This window comes from Alligator mississippiensis, chromosome 8, assembly GCF_030867095.1.
Source record: "Alligator mississippiensis isolate rAllMis1 chromosome 8, rAllMis1, whole genome shotgun sequence".
Lineage (NCBI taxonomy): Eukaryota > Metazoa > Chordata > Crocodylia > Alligatoridae > Alligator > Alligator mississippiensis.
The window spans coordinates 63,351,826-63,379,469 of NC_081831.1; the positions used below are offsets into that span (position 1 = coordinate 63,351,826).

At 47.1% G+C, this 27,644-nt stretch overlaps 1 long non-coding RNA gene across 2 annotated transcripts in view; it reads right to left on the reverse strand.

Moving 5' to 3' along the window:
- Positions 1 to 8,992: 8,992 nt before the first annotated feature.
- The window catches only part of LOC109283254 (uncharacterized), a 106,755-nt gene continuing 88,103 nt past the window's right edge, over positions 8,993 to 27,644 (reverse strand). For both annotated transcript variants that reach the window (XR_009463985.1, XR_009463984.1), the window contains exons 2-3: positions 25,526 to 25,718; positions 8,993 to 9,292 (exon numbers count right to left, since the gene is read on the reverse strand). This is a non-coding gene — a long non-coding RNA (uncharacterized LOC109283254). The remainder of the gene's footprint in view (positions 9,293 to 25,525; positions 25,719 to 27,644) is intronic.

Sequence of the window (27,644 nt, forward strand, 5' to 3'; positions counted from 1 at the left end):
ACATATAATGGTAAGGAAGGAGATGGTAAATCTGGCCTGAACAGCATCTGGACCTCATACCAAGCTTCTGCTTGTGCTCAGAGATTTCTGTATTTAGATTTGAAACAGATTTTCATAAGTGTGAATTTTCATACTGCTTACCACTTACATATGGAACTACCTAGTTTCATACATGTGAATGCCTAAGTTGTACTTGCAGTACAAGTCAGACCCATAACAAGAGGACAAAGAAACCTTTCTACAGTGACACAATTCCAAAAGCTTGTCTATATGTAACAGTTAAACCAACACAAACTTCCACTGAGACATTTATTTCACCTTAAGAGTTCTTTATTGAAGCTTAGCTTCAACTAATTCCTAATTGACTTAAAGTAATACAAAATAAGATTCTCTTAATCTGAACAAAATGTCTAAACTCATGTTTTAATTAAGAGAGGGCCATCCAGTCTCAACAAAAAAAGCCACATCTAGAGCTTGCTTTAAGGTAATGATTTTCCCTAAGAGTGAAAAAGGGATATACTCTGCACAGATTTAAAACTCGATTAGGAAATGTTAAAAACAATGGTTATTTACCTGGCTTAGTAAGAGTTGGAAAAGAATATACTACATAACTGGAGCTTCTCAAGTCCAAAGCAGAGACGCTTGACCCCAAGTGGCTCATGGACTCAACTCTTACAGACCACATACTCCAGGCCTTTTTAAGTACCAGAGGCCTGATGTTCCAGAGAGTCTAAACAATCTACTAAGTGACATGACCTTCCCTAAAACCTACAGGAGCTAGTAGATACAGGGAGGGAGGCACTGCATGTGAATCTATCTCCCCCATGTTAGAGCCACTGCAAAAAAAAGTTTGCCTGCTGGGCAAGTTACTCCCAAGTTCTTTTGAATTCTTCCTGGGAACTACCTCCTTTGTTGCCACATGTGAACAAAGCTAAAAAAAACCCCAAACAATGCAGTGTGCAACTTATGAAAGTCCTTAATAAGGGACTAACACACACCTGCTAGTGATTATTTTTAAATAAACCTTTTTTGGATAATGTTGCAATACTGCAAAAGTGATTGTCTGCCCACTAGGAGTGTGCGAAACAGGCCGTATTTGATTCGGATTTGGCCTGAATCAGGGACAGTGATTCAATTAGTTGATTCGGATCACTGTCCCTGATTTGATTCGGCCAAATCCGAATCTGAAGATTCGATGTTGATTTGGAGAATCAGCAATTCAGCCGTAGAAACAGCTTTAAATGTTTTTTCTACATACCTGAAGATACCAGGCATGACTCATGAATGCTGCGACGGTGGGGTGGATGGAACATCCCACAGGAGCATGGGGGCCCCCCCGTGTGCTCAGCAGTGAACCCGAAAGTAGACCAGAAGTACTTCCAGTTCACTTCCAGGTCTGCCGGGAGTGTGCTGGGGGGGTCCACTTGTGACCCCTGGCTCAGCAATTGGCTGCGAGGGGACCCTGGGTGCCCCGCCCCGACCCAGGAGGCACCAGTTGCTGAGCCAGGGGCGGTTTGGGGTGGGGGGGGGTCCCCCTGCACGCTCCCAGTGGACCTGGAAGTGCTTCTGGTCCACTTCCAGGTCTGCTGCCAAGCACACTGGGGACCCCGCTGTCCTCCTATGGGACACTCCATCTGCCCCACCATCACAGCATTCATGAGCAGCCTGGTACCTTGAAGTATGTAGAAAAAATGTTTAAAGCTGTGTCTGTATCTGAATTGCCAAATCTTTTCTAACCGATTCAGAGGGTTCCAATTTGATTCAGAGAAATTAACAGGTCTTCTGATTTGATTCGGATTTGGACATTCAGCCACGAAATTGGACTGAATCTCCACTGAATTGAGTCAGGGACCGAAGCTTCGTGCAGCCTTACTGCCTGCAGTATTTGTCAGCAGTGGACTCCCTTTGGCCCCTCTCAATTGATGTTAAATAGTTTAGCTGCTAAGACAGCTAAGATGAGAATGATGGTCTTTAGCTGTTGGAGTGGCTGAGTTCAAGCATATCACAGGAAATCTCATGAGGGGGAAAGCGTTCGTTTCATCTATGCTGGCAGTGTCACCATTTTCAGCCACAGAGGGAAGGGAAATTGGTCCTGACAACCATTTGCCAATTGTCCTTTTCTAAATATAGATAGGGGCCAAAAAAGAACTCCCTTTTCAGCATGCAGAACTGTCATTAATCTCAAGGAATTACACAGACATATTGGCTGCAGCTACATGAGATGCTGACTGTGCAATAGCTCGTTACTACAGGGCAATAGTGTTGCACGGCACGAAGTGTAATGCAATGCTCTCATACAGTAGTAACGAACTACTGCCCAGTCAGCATCACCTGAAAGCCATTCAGTGATGCTACTGTGCAGTAACTCCAGTTACTGTGCAGTCATTTAGTACTTGTCTATACAAGTACTAAATGACTGTGCAGTAACGACTGCACAGTCAGCATCTCATGTAGCTGTGCCCAATGAGAACAGAAAGATCCTCTGGTCCATAATGACTATGACACAAAAGGGAGCTTGAATACCTACTTACCCTTACACTTACTGCTTTGAATACAGACAGTTTGAAGTCACAGTTCCATTGCATTACACTTCAACTTATCATCAAATACAAAGTCTCATCTCACACATAAGCCACATTTAATTTAGTTAAAACACAGTGGGCCTGTCAACACAAGAGGCTTTACTGTGAAGTAGATTAGTCTACTATGCAATAAAGCATCACCGTCTACACAAGCTCATATCTACTGTGCAGTAAATTAGTCTACTGTTCAGTTAGCTACTGCTTGTAAATACAGGTAGTAAGCTAAATGCACAGTAGATACTGCATATTAACTTGTGTAGATGCTGACCAAAAGCAAATTTGCTCCTGTCACTGTAGCCAGGAGGGGGCCACAGGTGACAGGGAGCTTTTTGTCCCTGATCCTGGCACTACTCAGCTCCCTGGCTCTCCACAGAAGCTGGGAGCCAATCAGCACCAGGACTGGGGAGCTCCAGGGAGCAAGCAGAAGCTGGAAATCCAGCCCTCACCTGTCCCCCGGAGCAGCTCTGTGCTGTGCAGAGCAGGCTGTTCCAGGGAATGGTCAGGGGCTGGAAATCCAGCCCAAATCCAGCCTTTGCCTGTCCCCTAGAGCAGCCAGCTCCACACAGACTTCAGCTCCACACACTTCAGGGAGTGAGCCAACGGTGGGAATCCAGCCCTTGCCTGTCCCACACAGCAGCTCCATGCTGTGCAGATCTGGTTGCTCTAGGGGACAGGCAAGGGCTGGATTCCCAGCCCTTCCCTTCCCCTGCACCCCAGCAGCCAGCTCCATGCCAAACAGCCCCATTCCCTGCCAGGCAGGGGGCTTGCTGGCAGGTGTATATCCAGATAAGCATAGGGCCGGGAGAGCTCTGCCTGCTCCAGGAGCAGCTTTCAGGTCCCCTCTCAGTGTGCACAGGACCAAGAGACAGCTGCTGCTGCACCCAGCAGAGCTCTCCTGGCCCCATGCCCACAGGGACCAGCTCCATGCCCCTTGCCAGCCCTGGGGCTAGCACTGGGGAAACCTGAAACTCTCCCTGGCTGCTGCAGGGCAGCAGAGCAGGGTGGGAACAGATCTGCTCCCAAGAGGGGTCAGATGTAGATGTGCAATATTTTATTGTACAGTAAGCCTACCGCAAATCAATAGTATATGTAGACACACCCAGTTACATTCATCTCTATTGATGCTTTGGCTTATGAAGGATTACCTAGAAAGACTGTATTCATTACTGATTTATTGTTAGTCTCCTTCCTCGGCACACCAAGTGCCTTCTCAATAGACCACCGATACTGACCCATTGACAAAGACTGAAAAATGATACACCAGAAAAGCAGTAGCATAGTTTACTCTAAAGGAGAATAAACAGTTCTGGATACATGCTTCTGCTTGAAAATCCTCATTCTGAATGACAGCAGCAGCATTTAATTAGCCCTTTGTTTAGTGGATCAATGCAAATTTAAAAAATGCAGCATCCATGAACTCTCCCTGGGAAGAAGAGTTTTAATACACGCTGCTACATTGCTGTAGCAACATGCTACAGTTTTTGCATCTGCAGGCAAAAACCATGATGCCGCAGCTACGTCGCTGTAGCAACGTGCTCCTTCAGTATAGTGCATTGCTATGGCGATGCAGCAGCTAAAAATAACTGTACCGTGAGCATGGCACAGTATAGGGTGTTAGTGCACCATTATTTTGTACTGCCGTTTGGGAGTAACGGTGCCGAAGGAGTATGTGTAGATGCACCCACCATGTACTAGATAGGAGAACTCTCTGGCAGACCATAAGGAATGAACAAGACAACATCAGTTGCGAATTTTCATTTTCCTTCATTTCAGTGTTTTGGCGCACCATTTAACAGTCATTTTCCAAAATAAATTTTAGAAGTATACCCACAATAAATAAGAGGTGTTAATGAGAACTCATATTACAGGGTGAATTTAAACTACACAAAGACTGGCCGAGCTCCTGATCAAAAAGTCTTACACTGCCAATAGCTCCCCTACACTTTAGTGCTTGTGCATTGGGGCAAGTGGGCTGCTGCATACATTTCCTTCTTAATGCTATGGTATTTATTTTTTGCACTCTCCGAGAAAAGAGCTCCTCAAAATGCAGTAAGTGGACAGGTCAACATCAGCTGGCCTTGCAAGAGGTGTATTCCAGGTCTCAGCTTCTGCTGCTTGGCAGGGAACCTATTCCATTTTGTCTCCCCTCTAGCATCATTTGAGTAAGATCATCTGTGCACAAAACAGTAACAGCTGCCTTCACAGCAAATCTTCTTTCAGTCTTTACGACAGAAGGTTTAAATATACCTGATTATTTTCTTTCTCTGGATCTGCTACTTAGGAGATCCAGATCAATAGTTTAACAAGACCTGATTACCGCATCAAATCCCTTCCATATAAAGCACTCTGAATAAACAATTTAGACTGGTGTGCAGTGATCACAAATAATTCCCTTTTGTTTCCAGAAAATGGAGCCAGCAATCAGGTTTGTGACTACAGTGACAAAAAAAAGAAAGTAGTTGAGTATAAGTTTATAAAAAGGGAGAAGTGAACAAAAGTTTTATATTGCTAACTGTACAAATAAGCATCCAGACCACAAATGGGGAAGAAAAGATTGTCTTAGATTATCCAGCAGTAGTAAACTGATTTCTGAAGTTATCTAACTGGAGCCAAAACATTTTTTGGTAACTCACTTTTAAATTTCAGTGGATCAAGGATGAGGAAAATATCACCAGTATTGAAACGTATCTACCCCTGCCCCCCCACTTATATACCACTGGTTTTGTTTTTTTCCAGCAGGTGCCAATGAGTACTACTTCACAGATGCAAGAAGTGTGGAGAGAATTCTCACCTCCAGTGTCTCAACACTTTTCTGTACAAAGCATTTTTTGCATTAGATATGCAGGGAAACAAATTTCCCGTAGTCAGCATTAGTTGGTTTCCTTCTGCATCACAGAGCTGTACTCAGAAGAAAATAAATTGATACCTTCCAAGGGAAAAAGTTAATAATAAGTTAAAACCATACTGGGACAGTCATAATAGAACTGTTTGCAAGCAGGATCAGGCAAGGCTCCAGACCTGATATAAAAAAAAAAAGTAAAACCTTCCTTTATGCATAAGAATTTAGTGATTTTATGATTTCTAAAGCAATTAAAATGCAAACTTGCTGGGCCAAAATATCTGTATTAGACTGAAAATACTTGGTTATCATTAGAGTTCAAGATGGTATTCAATAGATTATTTACCTTTCTGTGCACTCTGTTGTTTATAGGATCATTTGTTAGTGGCATCAGCCTGGCATGGCATTTTAAGAAAACTAAGGTAGGTTTGGACTGCACATTTCATTCAATAGAGCTGAGTGGATTCAGTAGATTCAGAACTGATTTTTCACTTAGCCTGTGCTCTCGGCTCGTAATTCAATACCAAAGAGATGATCCCCTAGACAGACTTTCCAGGACATATTCAAAAAGATTAATACAAAGCCAACAACAACTTAGAATAGCTGCAATGATGGATCAATACAAAACGTGCATGATGGAACTGCCTTTATCTGTATCCTGTATGCAGTTAGGTAACTGCAACAAGAAGTACTGCATGTGTGGAAAAGTGCTATCAATAGAGGCTCAAAGTGGTGTTCAAGTGCTTTCAGTCCCCAAGCATTATGGATATTAAGATCTCAAATCAAGGATATAGAACTTGAAAATGTTGTTCCCTGAATGCGCACCATGAGATAAGAGCTCACTTGAGTCAGGCCACCAGCTGAACACTTCTGCCAAATAGTTCTTTTTCACTGGTGAAGCATCTCTGATACTAACTCCAAGAATGGTCTGCCCGTACAAGTTACAGAGAAGTCCCAAATCAGCCAATTAAAAGACAAGGCCAAAAAAGAAAAAAAAAAAATCCCAGCGACAGTTTACTTACAAGGCAAAACACAACTGAACCTTGAACAATTTTAGTCACAGTGGGCGCATTGACACGTTCATTAATGCACCATAATTACGGTGCATTTAGTGATGACGGATACTAACTTAATGTGCCGTAATTATGGTGCATTAAGTAGAGTAATACCAGGTACTAACTTAATGCACCATAATCAGTGCTACTGTGCAGTGGCACTGGTGCATGTTTTTTTGTTATGCTAATGTGCAGTAGACTAATTCTACTATGCATTAGCGCATTAGCACAGTTTTTGCCTGCTGCGGTAATGCACAGTAGAATTAATCAACTGCACATTTAATGTCTTGTGTAGATGCGCCCACATTTGCCAAAATTGCCCAAAAAAGTTCTCCAGGAGAACTGAAAGACCTGCTTCTACAGCACCACCCAGACAAACTATATACTTTGACTTGTGGACCCCCGTCATGATGCAGAGTGCATCACTAATAGAGTGCTCTATTTCATCACATGCACATTCGCTAGCACTTCACAAACATGATGGAGATGGTTTTCCTTGCTTTCATACTGAGCCATTGGATACAGTTATTCTTGAAAAGAGATGAAGTGTTTTAGGATTTTCTAAAGCCTTGTGTATGCTGGGTTTTATTCTTCTGTAGCTGCACACTAATGTGGATAGTGTACATTGAAATATGCCATAACTTCACTAATACATCTTATTTCACTCAACGGATTACATTTCATCTATGCTTGAGAGCTGGCACAGCTAACTAATCAGCAATTAAAACCAATCCTTGAGAAGCCCAAGGCTAACTCTGGATTTTAAAGGTAACGGTTCAGCTGTTAGCTAGGTCAACACACCAGTGAAAACAGAACCCATCTTGCTCAAAACATAGAGCTCTTAGGATCCCTAATTTCAGACACAAGCCATGAAGTACATGGTGGGCACATTTACATGTGCCATTAATGCACCTGAATTTTGTACGCAGAAAATTCTGGTGCATTAAACTGCTCCTGGGCATGAATCTGAACATGCACCTGTTGGAAGCAAATTTGCTCCCAATAGGAGGAGTTCAGAAGCTGCTCCTGCCCTGATCTGCCCCTTTGCAGCAACCAGGGGGAGCTCCAGGCACCCCTGTGCCCCAGCTCCAGGCTGGCAGGGGGCATAGGAGTCAGGCCTGGGCTTTGTGGGGTGGGGGAAGACACTGTCCTGGCTCCAGGGCAGCACCCACCCAGCAGTGAGGAGTTTGGGGCCAACCTTGATCTCCACACAGCTGGGAAGGACCTGCCTGAGACAGCTCTCCCCACCCCAGGGAGATCAGGGCTTAGCCAGGCAGTAGTTGTGGCCCCCTGGTACCTGGGCTGACCAGGAGCAAATTGCTCCCAGTCAAGGTCTACACATGTGCTTCAGTGCATTAGTTAATGCGCCATCTTTCTAGTGGTTGTTTGTACTGGTACTAGCAAATGGTGCATTAGACTAATTTAATACCCAATAATTGACACACATGTGTATAGGGTGATGCTTTACTGTGCATTAATCTAATGCGCAGTGAAGCATCTCATGTAGACCCACCTGCTGTGTATGTTCTAATCCTTTTCTAATTCTTTCATACAAAGTCAGATTAATGCAGTGGATTTGGAAGTCAGTGACAACGCTTGTTGCTACTTCCAGGGTTCAAATTACACTTTGACTCTGGGGGGTGGGGGGGGGGGGCGGTGTTAGGGTTAGCAAGAGATATAACTCTCTTAGCATGCTATTTGCCAAAAGTCCATTCAATCAAACTCTGCTACTGGCTGCCAGCTTTCGTATTTACTATTAAGTCTTAGCATTTAGATAAGGCTACGTAAGGTTACATGTTCAAGATGCTATAGAAATTTTAACCAGGAGAACCCTCAGAGGATGACTGTTCTTTGCCTTTAAGGAAAAATACCATTAATTTTATCTAAATTTTAAATTGTTTTAAATTTTTAGTTTAAGACAAAATTAAGAGGTAAATAAAACCAAGAATCTTGAATGTAGTGATCGCATCCCAAAGGACCTTTTTCCAGTAATATTCTGATTATTATTTAAAAAATAAAGGACTTCACAGTGTGCAAACTAGAGTTACTCCAGAATGTATCTTGGCTCTAAACATTTACTTCAAATAACATTTGTGCAATTCCCTGGCGTAGTAACCAGAGGCAAATTGGCAGATATAAAGGCAAAAATATTAACAGTTCTATGATCTCCTGATTATATTAGCCAACCAGTGAACATTATCTTTAATGGTGCAGAAAGCTGTAGGCAAGCACTGCTAGATTAACTCCAGAAGTAGTAAACAATTTATCCATCCATTTGAAATGCTCTAGAAATGTCACACACTTTTTAAAAAGCTGAAGAAAATAATATAGCAAGAACATTCACTCTAATTCATTTATCCAGTAAGAATCACGTCGTATTCAACTGGTCAATGCTTGGGTATGACAACATCCCAAAGGGAGAAACACCACTAAGACGAGTACAAGGTACAAGACAACAATGGAGGGCAAGTATCTTTAAACTTGGATATCTCTTAAGAATTAATTACTGCACAAATTATTAAAACAACTGAGCTTCACATTACAGTAATATTCAATACTTTAATTAATATTGCCCCAATATGTACCTCTGGACTTCATCATGTTATCTATGATTGGGAATATAAATTAGTGAATGTGTATTCAGCAGAGAGCATTTATAACTCACCAGTGATAAATTCAGCAAATTTTCTCAAGTCTTGTTTTTTGGGAACATGTCACTCACCCTCTGCTCCAGGATCAACAAAATGCATGACATAAACGCTGTGCTAAATGTTGTCAGAAATCCTGTGGTCAGCATGACATGGGTACCTGTGATACTATAATGATATATTATATTATTATCTATTAATTATAATATAAGGTGCTCTGTGATATTAAGTTCCCTGAAACAAAGATGCATACAAAAATAAAATAAAATACAAACAAGATGTTTTATCATCACAACAGTCCGCTACATTCATTTCTGGCATAATATAGCTGGTTTCATTTACATCAGGTAAATTTGCTCCAAATAGTTCAGACCCCAGTTCAGCCTTCTAGTTATCAGCAACATTTTTAGCAGATACACATGCTAATTAAGGAACATACATTTTCATTCCTTTATCACTGATACCCATCCTAAAATATCTAGCAACAGCTGTTCTCATTTCATGTCACTGCTCCTTGTAGCTTTCACTCAGTTGCTATCACTGTAAAAAAATTTGTGGGTCTTTCCTACATTTCCACCCCAATGAACCATGCTGACAGCAGTTTGGGAGACACGTGTTGGCCAATCTCCATGCCAAGAGCATTAAACCAACTGAAGCCTCTTGGAAAGCATCCTCATTGAGAGAGAAAAAATCCCCAGTATTAATGCACCTAAAATATAACCAGTGAGTTAAGATTTCCCTCCTTAACTCTGGCAAATCTTCTCTAGTTTCTCTGGTTATATCTTTACAACCTATATTCCCCGTTCCATTCTGGTTTTAAGTAAACAAGTCCGGGCAATTTATCTTTGTACCCACAATTGTCCCCGTGGCTAAGGAACAAAGCAATAGATTTATTATAATCCTAACTTTTAGCATGAAAATACTGTCAATAGTTCTGAGGGACATATCAGGGACAGAGGTATCCTAAACCAGGAAGAAAAACATGTTTCACCAATAACCACTAAACCATATGCACACACAAGATGATCCATGCATATAGAGAACACCAAAAAATAAAACCTCAGGTTACTTATTTTTTATTTAAATTAAACTTGCAAGTACCCTAAATTGCAGTAACAATTCAAAGAGACAATTTAACTGAAAGATACTATAGATTACAAATAATGCCTTGGGTTTACCTAGCACCCTCTGAGGATCTCAAAGCATGTTTCAAAGATAAGTCAGCCTTGCTCCTATTTTCAGTATTGGGTCATTGAGACACAGTAAGTAATTAGACCATGTGGCTTTATAACAATGGTAGTGATCTCAGGATATGTTCAGGATATGTAATAAACAGTAAGAATGGGGAGGACATCACATTTATCCTTGGTTTTATGATTTCTGTATATAGCCTTCAAGGACTCACCTTGATCAAATCAAAATTTTTTTTATTCCTGTAGTAGATGTGTATAAGTTCTGGAGAGTTTTCAAAAACAAAGTAGTACCTACTCTTCCTGGGTAATCTCTGTCCCAGTAATGACTTTATTTGGCTTTCTACAGATCATGTGTTAAGAGATTTCCATTATCCATGTACCCATGAGTTCCAAAAATATTGCAATAAGGAAGTATCTGTAAAATTTCTAGCTATTTTAAGGCAGCTATGGCTGCTGATTTTTAAACAGACAGATTTAGTGGGAAATCTGTCTTCACTTCAGATGTAATCCTGGATTCTACCAGAAGTCATGACTTATGCTGTAAAAGAATTACATTACAGATTTTTTTCCAGGCCAGCATGTTACTGTTATAGAACAGCATATTGATATTACTGTACAGGTAGCTGAAGAGCCATAATCTTACCCATGTTCCTAAGTTATTTCATAGCTAAATGGAAAGTTTGGTAGGTGTTATTCCAGTCTCTTTATTTTAACCAGTAGAAAAAGGATACACTCCAATAATTTTAGCTAGTGTAGCCATTACAGCTGTATTGACAAGGCACTCTCTCCTCAGTTCATCTGTGCCAGTGTCAAACTTTTATTAATATACCAAACAGCTTCTTTTCTTTTTAGTGGAAAAAAGTTGTCATTGTGATAACTTGAAAAATACTTCTCAGTGGAAAATGGTATATGATGGTTTGGACAGGAATGATCCTTCCTCAGGCAGGGGGTTGCACTAGATGACCTGTTGGTGTCTTTTCCAGCCTTACTTCTCTATGGGCGCGTCCAGACAAGCGCGCACGTGCCTCTTGCCCCATCTCAAACCCCTTTGAGGAGGAGAAACAGGCACATGCGGGAATGAAAAAATGTGCCCCGCGCTGCAAATCCTGAGGCAACTGGAGGCTGGGTCCTCCACAGAGATGGTCTGGCTGCCAGAGCGTCTATGGTTGGCCCCTCGCCCTGGTGCTGAAACATGTGGCTGGCCAGGCCCTGTGTTTCAGCACCAGGGCTCCAGTGCCAGTAAGGGGTCGGGGGGGCTGGGGACCACGGGGGGGACCCCCCGACGGCTCCACCCACTCCCCCAGCCCCCCGACCCCTGCCCTGGCTGGCCCCACCCCCCAGCAGCCCCCCCAAGGCCCCCAACTTCTGCCCTGGCTGGCCCCTCCCCCCACCAGCCTCCCCGAGGCTCCTGACTCCTGCCCTGGCCAGCCCTATCCTCACCAGCCCCCCGACCCCTGCCCTGCCCAGCCCCAGCCCCCCAAGCCCCGCCTGATCCCTGCCCCCCCACCCCATAGTTTAAAGAAACCCCAAAACCCCAGCACTTACCGGCAGTTCGAGCTGCTGGCTGGCTGGCTGGGGTCCCGCCGCACAGTGCGGGGCAGGCTGACAGCCCCAGCAGCCCCAGCCTGGGCCCTCCTGCCCCCCCACTGTCCTGTGCTGCCTGGGGGGGCTCTGCCAGGAGGCCCTGGAGCCCCCCCCCCACCCCTACCCCTGCTTCTAAGGTAAGCAGAGGCTTTTTTCCCCTTTTTTTTCCTGGTTTTTTTTTCTGGTTTTTTTTTTAATGAGTTGCCTGGGGTTGTGGGGGTAGCCATAGGGGTCTGGGGGTGCAAGTTGGGGGGGGGAGGCTGGGTGTGGCAGCCATTGGGGGGTTGCAGCAGCTGGTAGGGGATGGGGCCAGGTAGGGCAGCAATTGTAGGTCAGGGGAAGTAGCCCCTGTGGGGGCCATTTGGCCCCTGTTGGCAGGCCGTACCCCTTGTGTGGGAGCCAAACCCCCTGTTAGGGGGCCAAATCCCCTGTTGGGGAGCCGAACCCCTTGTGTGGGGGCTGAATCCCCTGTTGGGGGGCTGTACCCCTTGTGTGAGGCCCGAACCCCCTGTTAGGGGCCTGAACCCCCTGTTGGGGGGCCGAACCTCTTGTGTGGGGGCTAAAACCCCTGTTGGGGGGCCATGCCCCTTGTGTGGTTTGAAGTGGGGTAAGAGGCATGTGGGCGCTCGTCTGGACTTGCCCTATGAGTCTATGATTCAAACTGCTAGTCAAGCAAGCACTTCGAGATCCATTCCTTTTCTCACTTAAAAGCCAGTCATAAGATTCCCATTTGTTTCAACAGGGACAAGATAGTGGGCTTGATCTGACCCACATTATAATCAATGTTTCCCCCTTCTCCTAGAGACTTCTAAATTGGAAAGGGTTTAATCAACTAAAGGAAAATTTCTAAGAATATGTAAGTGATTTAGGATCCTAAGTTCTACTGACTTTTGAAATAGCTTAGACTCCTAAGTGCTCGAGTTATTTATGAAAATAGGATGAAACTAGTCTTGAAAATGGAATTCTTTTTAACCAAATCATCAATACATATGTTTAGTTAAAGGGTATTTAAAACATAAAATGTAGAGTAAAACTGAGAACTAGTAAAGGACACATCATTGGAATTGGCTATGTGTCTTGTCCCCTCTGCATAAAAGTTTGATTGGACCTATTTCTGTGCAAGAGATCATAAGCTGTTCTTTAAAACAGCAGTGTCCATGGCAAGTAGGGCCAGAAGGAAAAGCAGAAGGAAACTGGTAGGGGTGCACGTGTTGGACTGAGCTCAAGCCTATATTTTAATCCAGGCCTGCCTTTCCTGGCTCATGCACTAGACTCATTCACGAACATAAAAGGTGATATTCTACAATGCAGAAGGCATCAGTGCAGAAATGGTGTCATTACAGAACTCTACAACTGGACCGCCTCTCTTACCAATACCCTTTACCATTATATGATAATTTTTTCTTCACTGAGTAGGCACAAAGTAAAATGTAGAATGCTGCCTGCTTCTTTTACATGTCTGAATCTGCAGGGATCTGAGGCAAAGAATAAATCCTTAGACTGCAGCCCAGCAGGCTCCACTGATCTTTATATTTCAAAGTCTGATCTATAAATTGGATACAGCAAATCCAAGAGGCAGCTCAAGTGCACCCTTCTCTCAGGAAAAGGGGACGACCAGGAAAGTGTTTTATTCTTTTAAAAGAAAAGATTAAGTAATACAGAGCAGTGTTGTTCAGCTGAGCCCACACTGCAGACCTTAAGATAAATAACCAGTATGAAATATGCAGATCAGTTGGCATGCTTTCCCACAAAAGATGGGACTTGGAACGTGTCTATATTGTAATCAGAGGTGTTGACTGTATCATACATAGCTATACCTAAAACAACTTCACTCCAGATAGTTTGAGAGCTGACAGCAGTGAAGTTGAAGTAGCATGGACTTCAACACAGGCCAACCCAGCCAGGGTTCTGGTTGGGCTCATGAAACCAGCTATGTTGCACAAGGCTTTGCTCCCTCTGCTTCAATCCCATGGCAAAAAGAGAAGGAAAACAGCCAGATCTCCCCCTGTAGAAAGAGTCCTTTGCATGTCTAGTACAGGCAGAGCTGGGTCCTATGTAACCCCTGCCTCAGTCACTGGTACCATGGATCTCTCTTGAGGAAGGATATCCCATGTTCCCCAGCAATATCCAACTAGCAGATGCTTGGTCCCCCAATATAGAATCATAGAATCATAGAAAGAAGGACTGGAAGGGACTTATAAGATCATCAAGTCCAGTCCCCTGCCATGGTAATTGGGCTCAAACAAGCTTAACAAGGTGCTTGTCCAGCCTCCTCTTGAACACTGCCAGAGATGGCGACTGCACCATCTCTGCTGAAAGACTGTTTCAGATTCTAATTAACCATATGGAAAATAAGTTTTTCTGTATGCCTAGCCTAAACTTTGCCTCAACTAGCTTATGCCTATTGGTCCTCATTCTCCCAGGGAGTGCTTTTCTGAAAAATTGCTCTCCCAGATCCTGGTGTTCTCCCTTGACATATTTGTAGGCAGCTATCAAGTCACCCCTCAGCCTTCTTATACTCAGACTGAACAAACCCAGATCCCAAAGTCCCTTCTCATAAGGCCTATCCCCCAGGCCCTTGGTTATGCAGGTGGCTCTTTTCTGCACCCTTTCAAGCTTGTCCACATCCTTCTTGAAGTGTAGTGCCCAGAACTGAACACAGTACTCCAGCTGTGGCCTCACCAATGCTGAATAGAGGGGGAGGAGCACCTCTCTGGATCTGCTGGCGACACAACTGCTGATACACGCCAGAGTTCTATTTACTCATTTGGCAACTTCATCACATTGGTGGCTCATATTCATCCTCTGGCCAATTGTCACCCCTTGGTCCCTTTTGGATGCAGTGCCAGCCAGTGGTGAGGTTTCTTCCTACCCAGATGAAGCACTTGTCCCTGTTGAACATCATCTGATTGTATTCAGCCCATAGGACCAGCCTGTCAAGGTCGACTTGCATCTTTGTTCTGTCCTCAGACATGCCCGCTTGTCCCCACAGCTTGGTATCATCCACAAACTTAATAATTACGCTTTTTACTCCCTTATCCAGGTAGTTGATAAAGATGTTAAAGAGCATATGCCCAAGCACTGATCCCTGGGGGACACCACTGGAGACAGCCCTCCAGGATGAGGCCACAACATCAATTACCACTTGCTGAGATTGGCCGCTGAGCCAGTTGCCAACCCACCTCACTGTAGCCTGGTCTAGGCCAGTACACTCCAACTTAATTGAGAGGATTTCATGGGAAATAGTATCAAAGGCCTTGCTGAAATCTAGATAGACATCCACCTCCTGTCCCATGTCCAGCTGGTTAGTTACCTGGTCATAAAAGGACACCAGGTTTGTTAGGCAAGACCTCCCCTCAACAAAGCCATGCTGGTTGTTTCTCAGTACCCCACCAGATGTGAGCTTGTGGTTGATGGCTTCCTTGACAATTTTTTCAAAGATTTTTCTCAGGATTGAAATCAGACTGACCGGTCTACAGTTAGCAGGGTCATCCCTCTTTCCTTTCTTAAAGATGGGTACCACGTTAGCCCTCTTCCAGTCATTCAGGACTGCTCCTGAGTTCCACGACTCTTTGAACAGCCTCACCAGAGGCACTGCTGTGAGCTTGGCCACTTCCTTCAGCACTCTCAGATGCAGGTTGTCTGGTCCAGCTGGCTTGAAAATGCCCATATCATCTAAGACAGAGGTAGGCAGTGTTTTTTGGCCGGACTGACAAAACCCCCCACAGTGCCTATCTTGGAAGGTGCTGGAGTGCCAGCGTGCCAGAAAAACAAAATGAGGGCAGGGGGTACATGGCAGGATGCCCTGCTTGTGTCCCTTGCCCCCCCCCCCAGCCTCTGCCTCCCAGTCCTTCTGCCTTGTGCCCCTCATCCAAAGCCCCTGCCCCCAGCCCTGATGCCCCTTGCCCCCACCCAAAGCCCCTGCCTCTCAGCCCTGCTCATGACCCTTGCCTCCTACCCAAAGCCCTTGCCCCCCACCCCTGCTGCCCCTTGCCCCCGCCCCTGCTCCCCAGCCCTGCTGCCCCTTGCCCCCAGCCCGACTGTCTCTTGTCCCCCACCCAAAGCCCTTGCCCCCAACCCTGCTTCCCCTGCCCCCCAGCCATGCTGCCTTGCCCCCCCAGCCCTGCTGCCCCTTACCCCCCACACAAAGCCCCTGCCCCCCAGCCTGGGCTCTGTTGCTGTCAGCAGCTACCCAGAACCTGGGCTGCAAACATCTGCTGCCTCTCCACCCTGGCCCTGGCCCCAGCTGCCTCCCAGCCCCAGACCTGGCCCTGGGCTCCAGGGAGGCAGCACATACTGGCAATGCTCCCCGCTGGGCTGCCCTTGCCGCTTCTGCAAAGTAGCTTTGGAATGCGGCGTGGCAGGACACAGTGGGGGGCGCAGAAAGCTGCTTGCTCCCAGCTCCCCGCTGCCCTGCCACACTTCCCCTGTGTGCACAGGAGCAGCGTGGGCAGCAGTACAGGGTTGTGCCCCTCGCTGCTGCCCCTGCCTGCAGGGGAAGTGTGGCCAGGGCAGCGGGGAGCTGGGAGCAGGCAGCTTTCTGTGCCCCCCGCTGTGACCTGCCACACCAGGTTCCAACGTTGCTTTGCAGAAGCAGCGAGGGTAGCACAGCAGGGAGCACTGCTGATATGTGCTGCCTCCCCAGAGCCTGGGACTGAGTCTGGGGCTGGGAGGCAACTGGGGCCAAGGCTGGGGTGGAAAGGCGGCAGATGTTTGCAGCTGGCCCAGGTTCTGGGTAGCTGCTGATAGCCATGGAGCCCGGGCTGCTCCCAGCAGGGCTTGCAGTGTCTCAGCTGCCTGCTGGGAGCAGCCCGGGCTCCCAGCTGGGAGCAGCTACCCAGAGCCGGGGCTGGCTGTAGCTGGGAGGCTGCAAACAGCTGCTGCCTCCCTGGCCCCAATGTGTGCTGAGGAAAATGGCCTCATGTGCCATGCTTGGCACACGTGCCGGGGTGGCCCCCATTGATCTAAGAGTATCTTCACCTGTTTGGGACTGATTTTATGTGGACTGCTGTCATCACTGTGTTTGCTGCACCTCTGGACAGGTGACAAGTTCTCACCTGGTTTCAGGAATACTGTTGCAAAGTAAGTATTAAGGAACACTGCCTTTTCATAGATTATGAGGGCTCAAGCCTTTTTATAGATTAAAGCAGATACTAGGTAACGAATCTATGGCAGAGAGTGTGTGAACCCACCCAGAATTGTACTGTAAACAGTAAATAAGATCACAATGATCTGTAGCCTGCCATTGCAAATGGCTAGAATTTTGTGAATCTGGCCTCTTGGGGATCCTTTGGTTTAAGCAAAAACAAAAAAACAAACAGTTCCTTAACTGTAATTTTAGCTCGTACTCCTCAAAGGCCTCTTTGGAGAGATACTTAACCGCAACACTTCTCATTCCCTGCATAGTGGTATGTAACCTCCTGTGCTGCTCACTAGTGTGCTTTTTCATATGGGCTTTTAAGACCCCGCTGTCCCCTTAGTGGTTGTCAGCTTGTAGTTAGGTTAGATGTCTTGGATGGTCCCCAGGGGTTCTTTCCTGCCATGTCTTGTTGGAATGAACTTGTTATGGGAAGGATGGTCATACATCCCGCCTTTCCTGGTTCCTTCCTGCAATCTTCCTGCCCAGTTTCCCGTTCTGGGGCTCCGCCTCCCCTATACCCTGCCTTACACCAACCTTGAATGTTAACTTCTGACTGCCACTAGGGCTAGCCACAGTAAAGGCATTGTTTTGCCTTTTTAAGTTAGAATGGTCTGGTTCAGATGGTGTGTCATCTGGTTTTAGGCCATATTGTAACTGGACTGTGGGGGGTTTTTACCAGTCCCAGGTTACCTTGCTTCCCAGCATGCTCTTTCCTCTTTCTGGCTTGCATCTGCTGTAGTTCACAGATCTGTCTGTTTTGCTGTCTTCAGGCTCATTGCTGTCCCAGTCCTGTCCATTTGGCTCTGGAATCCACAGCTCTGTTTCTGATAAGTAAGTGGGCCCTCCTGGGCTCAGCTTATTTTTGTCTGCCCCCACCTTCCTTCAGTGAGGCTGTCATCAGCTCTGGGCCACTCTGGGCCCTCCGGAGGACTCACTTCCAGTCCTCCCTGTTCCTGGTTTGTCGGGGTTTTTATGCCCCCTTCAGGGGGCCGGCCAGCGAATCAGCCCTGGCATGCAGGTATAAAGCGGGTCCATACCAGCGCTGGTGCTGGCCCTGGCTCTCTCTGGACCCATTGCAATTTTTTTTCTTCTGTCTTTGGCGCGGTGTTTTTTTCTGCCATGGCCCCGCTTTTGCCGTGCTTCTGATTTACAGTGGCGTCTTGTTGGCCCTGCTCCTCTCCATTTCCAGGTAAGTCATTCTTCATGGTGTTGTCCCTGCCATATGGTAGTTAATCTGGACTCATGTTGTATTTAATTTACATAATCTCAATATAAACTGCCATGTTTATACACTTATCCAGTGTACCAGTGTCAACAGGACACCCTTCAGAGCTGTTTCATGTAGATTACCTGCTGTTCTTTCCCCAAAAGTTAGTAGCAAGTCCTGGCAGTAACTTTAATGCCAATTTTTTACACTGGATTTCCTATAGGTCCTTATCTAGAGAAATAGGTCAGTGCAACACATTGTCAAAGTGCCAACCTGTTCAGACAGCTGTACTGAATGCCTCAATCCTTCCTTTGAGCTTCTGGCAGTTTGAAACTATCAAAGAAACCTATGTCTGGAAAAATGGCAAAAAAATCCTAGAAATATATGAAGTGGGGATTTTTATTCATTGCTCATTTTAAGTCTTGGCTCACTTTTGAAAAAAGGAAAACCAATTTCCCAAATCTACCATTTTTAAAGGAAAAAAAGTGACATTCTAGGACTACGGTTAGTTAACCTTGTACTTTCAGCCATGACATTCTTTTGCAACAACAGCTCTATAGAAGCATTTTGTTTGTGACCAGAAGCTTCCAGTAGTCCTATGTTTGATATTTTATTGCCTTGGTAAGTAAAACAATTATGTGTGTGATTCTGAAACCATTATTCAATGAGTAACTGAAAGACCATGCACTTCAAGAGCAGATTGCATTGAGCACTTATGCTAGACAGGTTGCTGAAGGTTTCTGAACTCTACTATTTATAGACATCAGTTCAGGCCAGTTGATGGCCTTCCATATGTAATAAACACGGCTTTCTTCACAAAGCTTTCTGGCAATAGCTGATAGGATGAGATCACCAGTGTTTTTCATTAATGTATGCTACTGGGTGTTGCAGCTGCTCAAGAAACTCAGCTGGCTTAGACATGCCTTGAAGAAAGTTTTCCATTTTTAACAGTCAGAAGGCAGGGCAGAGTTGTACCTTGTAGACTAATTGCAGCTAACTACCCCTCTCTACTTTTAATAGCATTAAGATCCTTCCTGACACTGCTCTCTCTGTCTCCCTACAATGGTTTCATTTACTAGACAGCTTATCTGAGTTGCTGTTGCCTAGAAATACTTCGTAGCTGTGTGAACCAAGTGGAGAATAATAACCTGAAAGATATAATTGAGAAGATCAACCCATACTTTAAGATTCAGACTGAGAAGAGGAATCTGTTAGGAATCCTGGCTACCATTCTTTCTCCATCCTTGTGGCCCTTAACTTATCTTGATGAACATGCTAAGATACCAATAGATATCTTGTAACAAAGCTATTGTGTACAATAAAGATGGTCTTAAAAATTATAAATTGTCTTCCAAACTTTAAATCCTACAAATTCAAGCTCTGGATATCAAAGCCAGGAAAACTGCTATTTGTTCTGGACAGTACTTTGAGGAGGAAAGAAAACCAGAGAAATCCATAGAAAGTGCATGCGTTATGGACTATTGAACATAAAGGTAAAGAATCCTAAGAAAAAATCATTGTTTAAGACTCAAACAGTGGCTGACTCAGCAAGAGCTGACAATTCCATTTGGCAGACACTCAACACTTTACAGCTAAGAAATTGAATTTTAGTGGAGTGAAAATGTGTCTATTTTTTAACTACATTAATAATATACAATATTTTGAAAATCGTGAGTGGCAAGCCATTACCTTAATCTGGAACATTCAAAAAAAGGTCTGCCATAGTTTAGAGCAATTCTATATCATATAGCAGGGGTTGGCAAAATACGGCCCATGAGCCAGATGCGGCCCACAAGGCCACCATTCTATGTGGCCCACGGGGCCCCTAAAAATTTTAGAAAATTAATATTTATCTGCCTTTGTTCCTGTCAAAAATGACATGAACCAAGGCAGTAGGACCCAGGGGAAGCTCAGTGGGCTCCCACAACAGCAGGGCCTGCCCGGACCTGCCCCCCCAGCTGGAAGCCCCAGCAGAGTTTTCTGGCCTGGAAGGATGTGGCTGCCCCACGCTGGAACCTCAGGTAAGTGGGATGGGGGGGGTAAGCGTGGGGGGGACCCTGGGCAGGGAAGGAGCCCAGGGAAAAGCTGAGCATGGGGAGGGGAAAAAGTGGCCCCCCTGCCCACCTTGTGGCCGGCGCCCCGTGCTCCAGCCACTCACAGCCCATGCGGGGCTGTCCTGTCCCTGCTCCGGACAGCCCTGTGCAGGCTGCAGCAGCTGCAGTGCGGGGTGCCATCCACAGGGCAGATGACAGGCCACTTTTCTCCGTGCCAGGAAGGAGCCCGGGGAAAAGCTGAGCATGGGGGGGAAAAGAGGCCCCGCCCCTGCCCCATGGCTGGTGCTGCTGGCTGCAGGTGCTTGCAGCCCACGTGGGGCTGTCCAGAGCAGGCTCAGGCAGCCCCAGGTGGGCTGCAAGAATCTGCAGTGCAGGGTGCTCAGCATGAGGCGGGCAAGGGGCCACTTTTCCCCCCCACATGTTCAGCACCACCTTGTAACCCAGCCCCACTGCCAGCCTGGGCCCCACGCCAGCTCCAGGCTTGCCCGTTGGGGCTGCATGTAGTGACAGCAGCTGCGGCCTCCCTGCTTGCCACACTGGGCGGTGTTTGCCACCACCACCTCTGGGCTGCCCAGTGCACAAGCTCCAGGTGGGCAGCAGCAGTAAACACTGCCCAGCACGGCAAGGTGGGAGGCTGCAGCTGCTGCCGCCAACAGACAAGCCCATACCCAGTGCAGAGCCAGGCTGGGAGACGGGGTAGGTTACAAGCTGGTGCTGAGTATGGGCAGGGTGGGGGAAAGTGGCCCCTCACTCACCCTGTGGCCAGCGCCCTGCACTGGAGCCACCCACAGCCCGTGTGGGGCTGCCTGTGCCTGCTCCAGACAGCCTTGTGTAGGCTGCAAGTGCCTGCAGCAGGGAGCATCGGCCATGGGGCAGGCAAGGGGCCACTTTTCCCTGCGCTCAGCACCAGCTTATTCCCTCCCAGTGAGCAGGGGGTCAGGGCTGTGCGCTGCCCCCCGCCTGTACCATGGAGCTGGGGGGCACTGGGAATGAGCAGTGCAGGAGCCAGCCGGAGCACAGGGCCCACACTGGTGTCCTGGGGCCAGTGCCAGCGGGGCCCAGAGCAGGGTGGCAGGAGCATGGGGTCCCAGCCGGCAGGGGCTCTATGGAGCCGGACCAGCTCCTCCCTCTCCCTGCTAATGCAGCCCAGCCCGGCTCCACAGACCCCTGCCAGCCTACACCCTGCTTTGGGCCCCACTGGTGCTGGCTCTGGGACATTGGTCGCAAGACATTGGGACATCGGTCCCAAGATGGTGACCAGGGGGCCTGGCACCTGTTGAGGGGCGGGGCTATCCATGCGGCCCTTGACAGCCTGCCAAAACTGGGTAAGTGGCCCTCCGCCTGAAATAACTGCCCGCCCCTGTCATATAGGGTGCATCTACGTGAGATGCTTTACTGTGCAGTAGAACAAATTACTGTACAGTAAGTATTCATGTTTACACATGCAGATGGTTACTACACAGGAAACTGCTCTAATCATGATTAAATTTGCTACCTGCAAATGCAAGTAGCAAATTTACTCACAATTAGTTACTGCACAGTAGTGCATATATAGACACTGACCAGGAGCAAATTTGCTCCTGGTCAGCCCTATCACTAGGGTGCCAGCCTCAGCTTGGTTCCAGGGCCCCAGGGCTGAGAGCCTCTCCTGCCCCAGGGCTGGGTTGGCACTATACCTGCCCCAAACCCAGGCCCTTAAAGGCCTGTGGGGACATTTGGGCCCGGGGAAATTTGCTGGAAGCCTATGGCCACTGCTGGCTACTGTGTCCCCCAGGACAGGCCTCAGGACAGTTGCAGCAGCCTGCCTGTACCTTGGTGCCACTTCCTGGCACAGCATCTCTGCACAGGTGCCAGGACCATGCTGTCCAGCTGCTCAGGGTGCTGCAGGTACCTGCTGGCAGTCTCATTAGTGAGGATGGGGGTGGCAACGAGAGGCAACCGCCTGCAGGCACTGCTGACAGTGGCTCTGGTGCCCAATTGCAGGGGGTGCACCGCCAATCTCAGGGGATGCATGTGCACCTGCATGCACCCCCTACGCATCGCCAATCCCTGGGCCCACCAGCAGCCAGCTTGCCGTCACTGGACCCCATGGCAGCTGGCCCCAGGCAACCCATAGCAGCCTGCCTGGACCCTGCAGCTGGTGCCTGGCACTGCAAGCCCATGTGTCTGCCTGTCTCATGCTGTGCCCCTGTGCTGGGTGCTGTGAGCAGCTGCCCAGGCCCACCAGCACTGGGGACTGCCATGTGGAGGCCCAGTGAGCTGTCTAGGGGGCCATGCTGGCATCCCCCCCCGATACCACACACTGCCTCCCTGGGCACCAACTGGTCCCGGGAGACTGCAGACCTCATGGCACTTTGGGGTGAGGTTGAGGTTCTCAGCCAGTTTGTGTGGGACAGGTGCTCCAATGCCTGCATTTACAAGCGGCTGTCAGGTCACATGCGGGAGCATCGGCATGACTGGTCAGCATGCCAGCGCCACACAAACATCAAGGCTTTGAGGGCACAGTAGGTCACTGATACCAACCACAAGCACTGGTCAGGGGCTGCCATCAAGTCCATGCCCTTTATGTGGCAACCGGATGAGATCTTTGTGCCCTGGGATTCTGGCAGCAGCCATGCCATCTATTTACATATGGATGGCCTGCCTGAGCTTCTGCTGTGACCTGACACCTACAGTGACATGTCACCAGGGGAGGGCCCCTTGAGCCATCAGAAGCCTGTCCCACCATGCTCCCCTCCCCCAGCATCATTGAGCAGCTCCAGGAGCCTGGGCCAGAGCATGCCTTGCCAACTCTGCAGGCTCAGCCCTGCCCATGAGGCCAGGCTGGCCCTGGCACCACCGGCCACCAGCAGCTCCAGCTCCTCCCTGAAGGGGTCACCTGCCTGGGTAGTCAGAGACCATGCCCCTGTGTAGCAGGACACGACTGGGAGCTGCATGCCCTCATTGCCAGAGGCTACCAACCTGGGATGCCAGGCATACTAGCCCCACCCACACTAGAGGGACAGCCCTCCCCAGGAGGGCCTTCCCCAACCTGGCCTCTGCCCAGGCCCTGGCACATTGCCCCGATACAGAGCATCTTATCTTAGAAATGTTGCAAACTCTCACAAGCAGGCTCTGTCTCCTGCAGCTGCACTCGGGAGAGCCACCAGTTGGCAGGCAGGATACAGGCTCAAGGTCATGCCAGCCTCAGCCAGGGCCTGTGAATGTGCCAGCTCTGGCAGTGGAGGACCCAGGATCACATCCACCTGCTGAACCACCTGGTCACTGTGGCCGAAGACCACCTGGCAGACACGCGGACTTGGTGGGTGGAGGACATGGCCTGGCAGGATGTTTAGCGGGCAGAGGATGTGGCCCGCAAGGACACACAGGACCAGCATGAGGAGGCCAGATACTAGCGTGAGGAGGATAGGGACTAGTGGAGGGACCAGGCAGACCAGTTTAGGGAGAGGCTCCTGGCCCAGAAGGAGTGACATGGAGGCCGTGTAGCAGCAAGCTGTCCTAGTGGTCAGGGCAGTGGAGGCTATGGAAGAGGACTGCTGGGTGCTGGAAACCATCCTGGCCCTGGTGGTCAATTTCATACTGCCTCCTGCCCTGCCCCCAGATGCAACCCCACCTGCCCCCCAGCAGCCACTTGCAGGCCAGCAGCAGGCCTCCCCATGGGCCTGGATGGAGGTGCACCACCACCTCCACCAGCCAGGAGCCGCTGTCCCAGCTGCCGCCTTGGGGCCTCTGCCACCTCTCCTCCTTCCTGGGCCCAGCCATGCTGCTCACCCCAGCTCCATGTGGCCATGAAGCAGGAGCTGCCCACAGTGGGGCCAGCACCACATGCAGGCCCTGCTGGCCTTGGCCACTGGCGGCAAGAGGAGGAGCCTCCCATACTGAGAGAGCAGCACCAGCCGTCGCCCCTGGGTGACCCCCCACCCACCAACCTCACCATGGCATGCGCACCCACAGGGGAGCAGGCAGAGCAGGGATGCTGGCTGCCTGTCCCCAAGCTCTGCTCCCTATGCACCCCCACCCTACAGCCCCCTACTCTGGGAGGGCACACACACACACCATGTAAATAGTTAGCATGGGGAAGAGGATGTATTATTGGTGGTGGTGGGGTAGGTGGTGATGGGGCTCTGTGTAGGGGGGACAACAGGCTCTGTTGTTGGGGAGAGAGAGGCTTTGTTGTTGGAAAGGGAGTGGGGAGGGGTGTCTGTGTCTTTGGAGGAGAATAAACTAGTTTTCAGAGAACTGTCTGGGGTGAGCATGGTGCTGGGGGTGTGTGGTGGGGCTGGGGTCTGTGGCCAGCTGTCCAAGTGGGCTACAGTGGGGAGTGCAGGAGTGGATGGTTGGTCAGTGCCTCTTGCACCTAGTACCCTAGCCCCCACTGGCAGGGGAGGTGGGGAGGGTCTGCTGGTGTTAGCAGTGCCAGCACTGTGGCTAGCAGGAGCCCAGGGCTCTAGACATCATGGTCAGGGTCAGGGGCTGGAGCAGCCATGGTGCAGGGAGCCAGAGGCTGCAGCAAGAGAGCCATTTGCATTCTGCCCCTGCGCTCTGCACACTGCTCCTGGGCCAGAAAAAGTGCCTGGCCAAGGAGTAGCGTGCGGGGTTGCCTTTTAAAGATGGCTGCCAGCCACAGATAGTTGTGGTCGGAGTCTCCAGCTTCCCCTGGTGGCAGCATGGGGCTGGAGCAGGCCCACAAGAAGCAGAAGCAGTCTGCTGCTAGGAGTAGCAATTCTGCTGCCATGTCCCTGCACATGTAGACGCATGCCCAGTAGAGTTTACTCTAGCGTAGTTTGCTCTAGAGTAAACTGCTCTTGGATTATTTGCATATATAAACACCTCTGTACAGTATTAAAATCAAAACTATTTGCATGGATAATTCCAACATCTACAATTTCAAGAGCCAAGTACCTTAAATTTCCTACCACATTTTGCAGCACAGAGGTCTTTAGAAAATGAAAAACTATACTAAGAAAAAGTAGGATATCCTAATACATCTTAATTATACAAGTTTTAGCAAACCCTGAACTTAGAACAGTTGATGCAAATATATCTTAAATTGGATAGAAACATTTGTTTAAACCAAGCTTTCATCTATAAGTAAACACCATTGTAGTTAGGTCCAGAAATTTCTTAAAAGCCTATTTATTGCTAACTTTAAGCAGGTGTTTAAGTATCTTCAACAAATGGGATAACGGGAACTGTTATCAGTGGTGTCACCAGCCTCCTTACCTTGTAGTCCTCCTTATATAAAAATGTGGTCACTAGATGCTCAGTTTCCAACTGGTTATAAACGGTGGCAACCTACTTAGTAATTGCCACATCCTTCAAAAAGGATATAAGAAACTGAGCTAAAACATTTGGTTTAATATTAGGATTTTTCTCTTCTCATTTTTCTGCCAAGTCTGCTGATTCCATGGAGCACCTGAAACAAAGAAAGCTAGTAATAAATATCTGCAATGGTGACATGACCCATACAAATAAAGTCAAAGCAATACGTACCCATACCTCAGTCATTCTGACAAGAAAATAAATAATCCTAAACACAAATTCATAATGACCAGACACTGAGCTTCTAAAAATTAGCAAGTCATCTTGTCACAGTCATAGCTCTGCAAGGACACAACTTTTGAGAAATCTTACTTTTCAATTTTCAAATAACTAGAAAAACTAGCCAAATAGTTACACAACATACATCCTATTGCCAGCAATAAAGACTGCATACAATGCTGTTCTGCACTGTGTACTGTTCACAGCAAGGGAGCAATTTTTACATATACAGCCAAGAACATGAATTGCAGTAATAACTAGTTTTATAATTTCATAAGCACTGATGAGGTCCACTGAATAGACAAGAAACAAATAAGGCAGTCTACAGAAACTATTATCTAAAAGTAGTTTATGGTTGAGCTGTTAAAAAGTATTATAGTCATAAAAGCTGTAGTATTATTCCCCATTATATACCAGAATGATGGAAGAGGAAATGGATTTTAAACCAGTAATACTTCATACATAATCTCTGGCCCCTGTTCTGTAAACTGAAGCTGTTCACATGTTTCTTGGTCCCTTCACTGTATGCTCTATGCCCTGTAATTCAACTGCCTTACCCCTACATCCCCAGATGTTATCTGCAAAAATAAAGTGAGCAATTAGGGTTAGGAAACCAGGGGAAATTTAGTGTTGGAAAGTGAGCAATAAAGCTGATTGAGGAAAATATTGTATTAAAATATATACTTTAAAATACATTTTAGTCATTGAATTGACTTTAAAATGTGCTTCTGCCTATCTTTGTTCTACTATAGCACCTGATTCTGAACAACAGCATTAAGTGGAAAATGAGCTGAGAATAAAAAAAACCTTAAAAGAAAAAGTTTGAACGATCGCTGGCCAGGGACATCTAAAGGGAACATGAAGAGGTGGGACTGACTCTTTTTAAAGTGCATACCCTTTCAATTAAAGATCCCAGTTTAAGATAAGCTTAGAAGTGTCATCATTATGAATGAGTCATTTGAATTGCACCATTGTTCCATTTTGCCCACTATGAACTTTGCATTTGAAGGAAAACATTTGAAAGGCTTTTACTTCTCTTTGCCAGCTTTTAATTTTTTTATTTTAAATGATTGATGCTATTTCTGCCAATCCAGCAAGCAGAATTTACTGGGCCTAGAAGGGAGTTTATTTCAGGTAGCTATACATAACTATAAAAGGGATGTTGAGAAATGAAAATTCAGCATAATCAAAAAAAGATTATTTTTTTTCATTCTTATTTTGCCCTTTTCATCTGTTGGGGAAAATTCAAGGTTGGTGAGCAGTTTTTGATCATTCTAAAACAGTGGCATTCCAATTTAAGTAAATACATCTCAGAGACACATAGATTTGCATGAGCTGGTAGTTGAACAGGAGCCCTAAAAAACAGGTTAGTGTACCCGCTGGCACATATTACATATAGAATTGTTCAGACAAGTGATGTCTTTAGTTATGAGGAAGAAGACATTTTGTATGCAATACTATACAGCCGAGGGGAAAGAGCATTCATTCATTGATTATGTTTGGAGTTCAGAATGGGTTGACTGCAATCCCAGCATTACTGCCAACGAGAGAACAGCTGCCTGTTGAAAAGCCAACAGGAAGAACCCAGACCTCAGCCATTCTGACAAGAAGGTAAATAAATAATGCTAAATACAAACTCATAATGAATTTTCACTTGTTTGAAATCAGACAATTGGCTAGCTGAACTAATAGGGTAGTTCACTACTGAAATATAGCATGTAAGAGAATATAGGGGATTGATATCTTGTTAAATACACTGTGGAGTTAAGCATACCAATTAGCTCATGTTTATGCAATATGG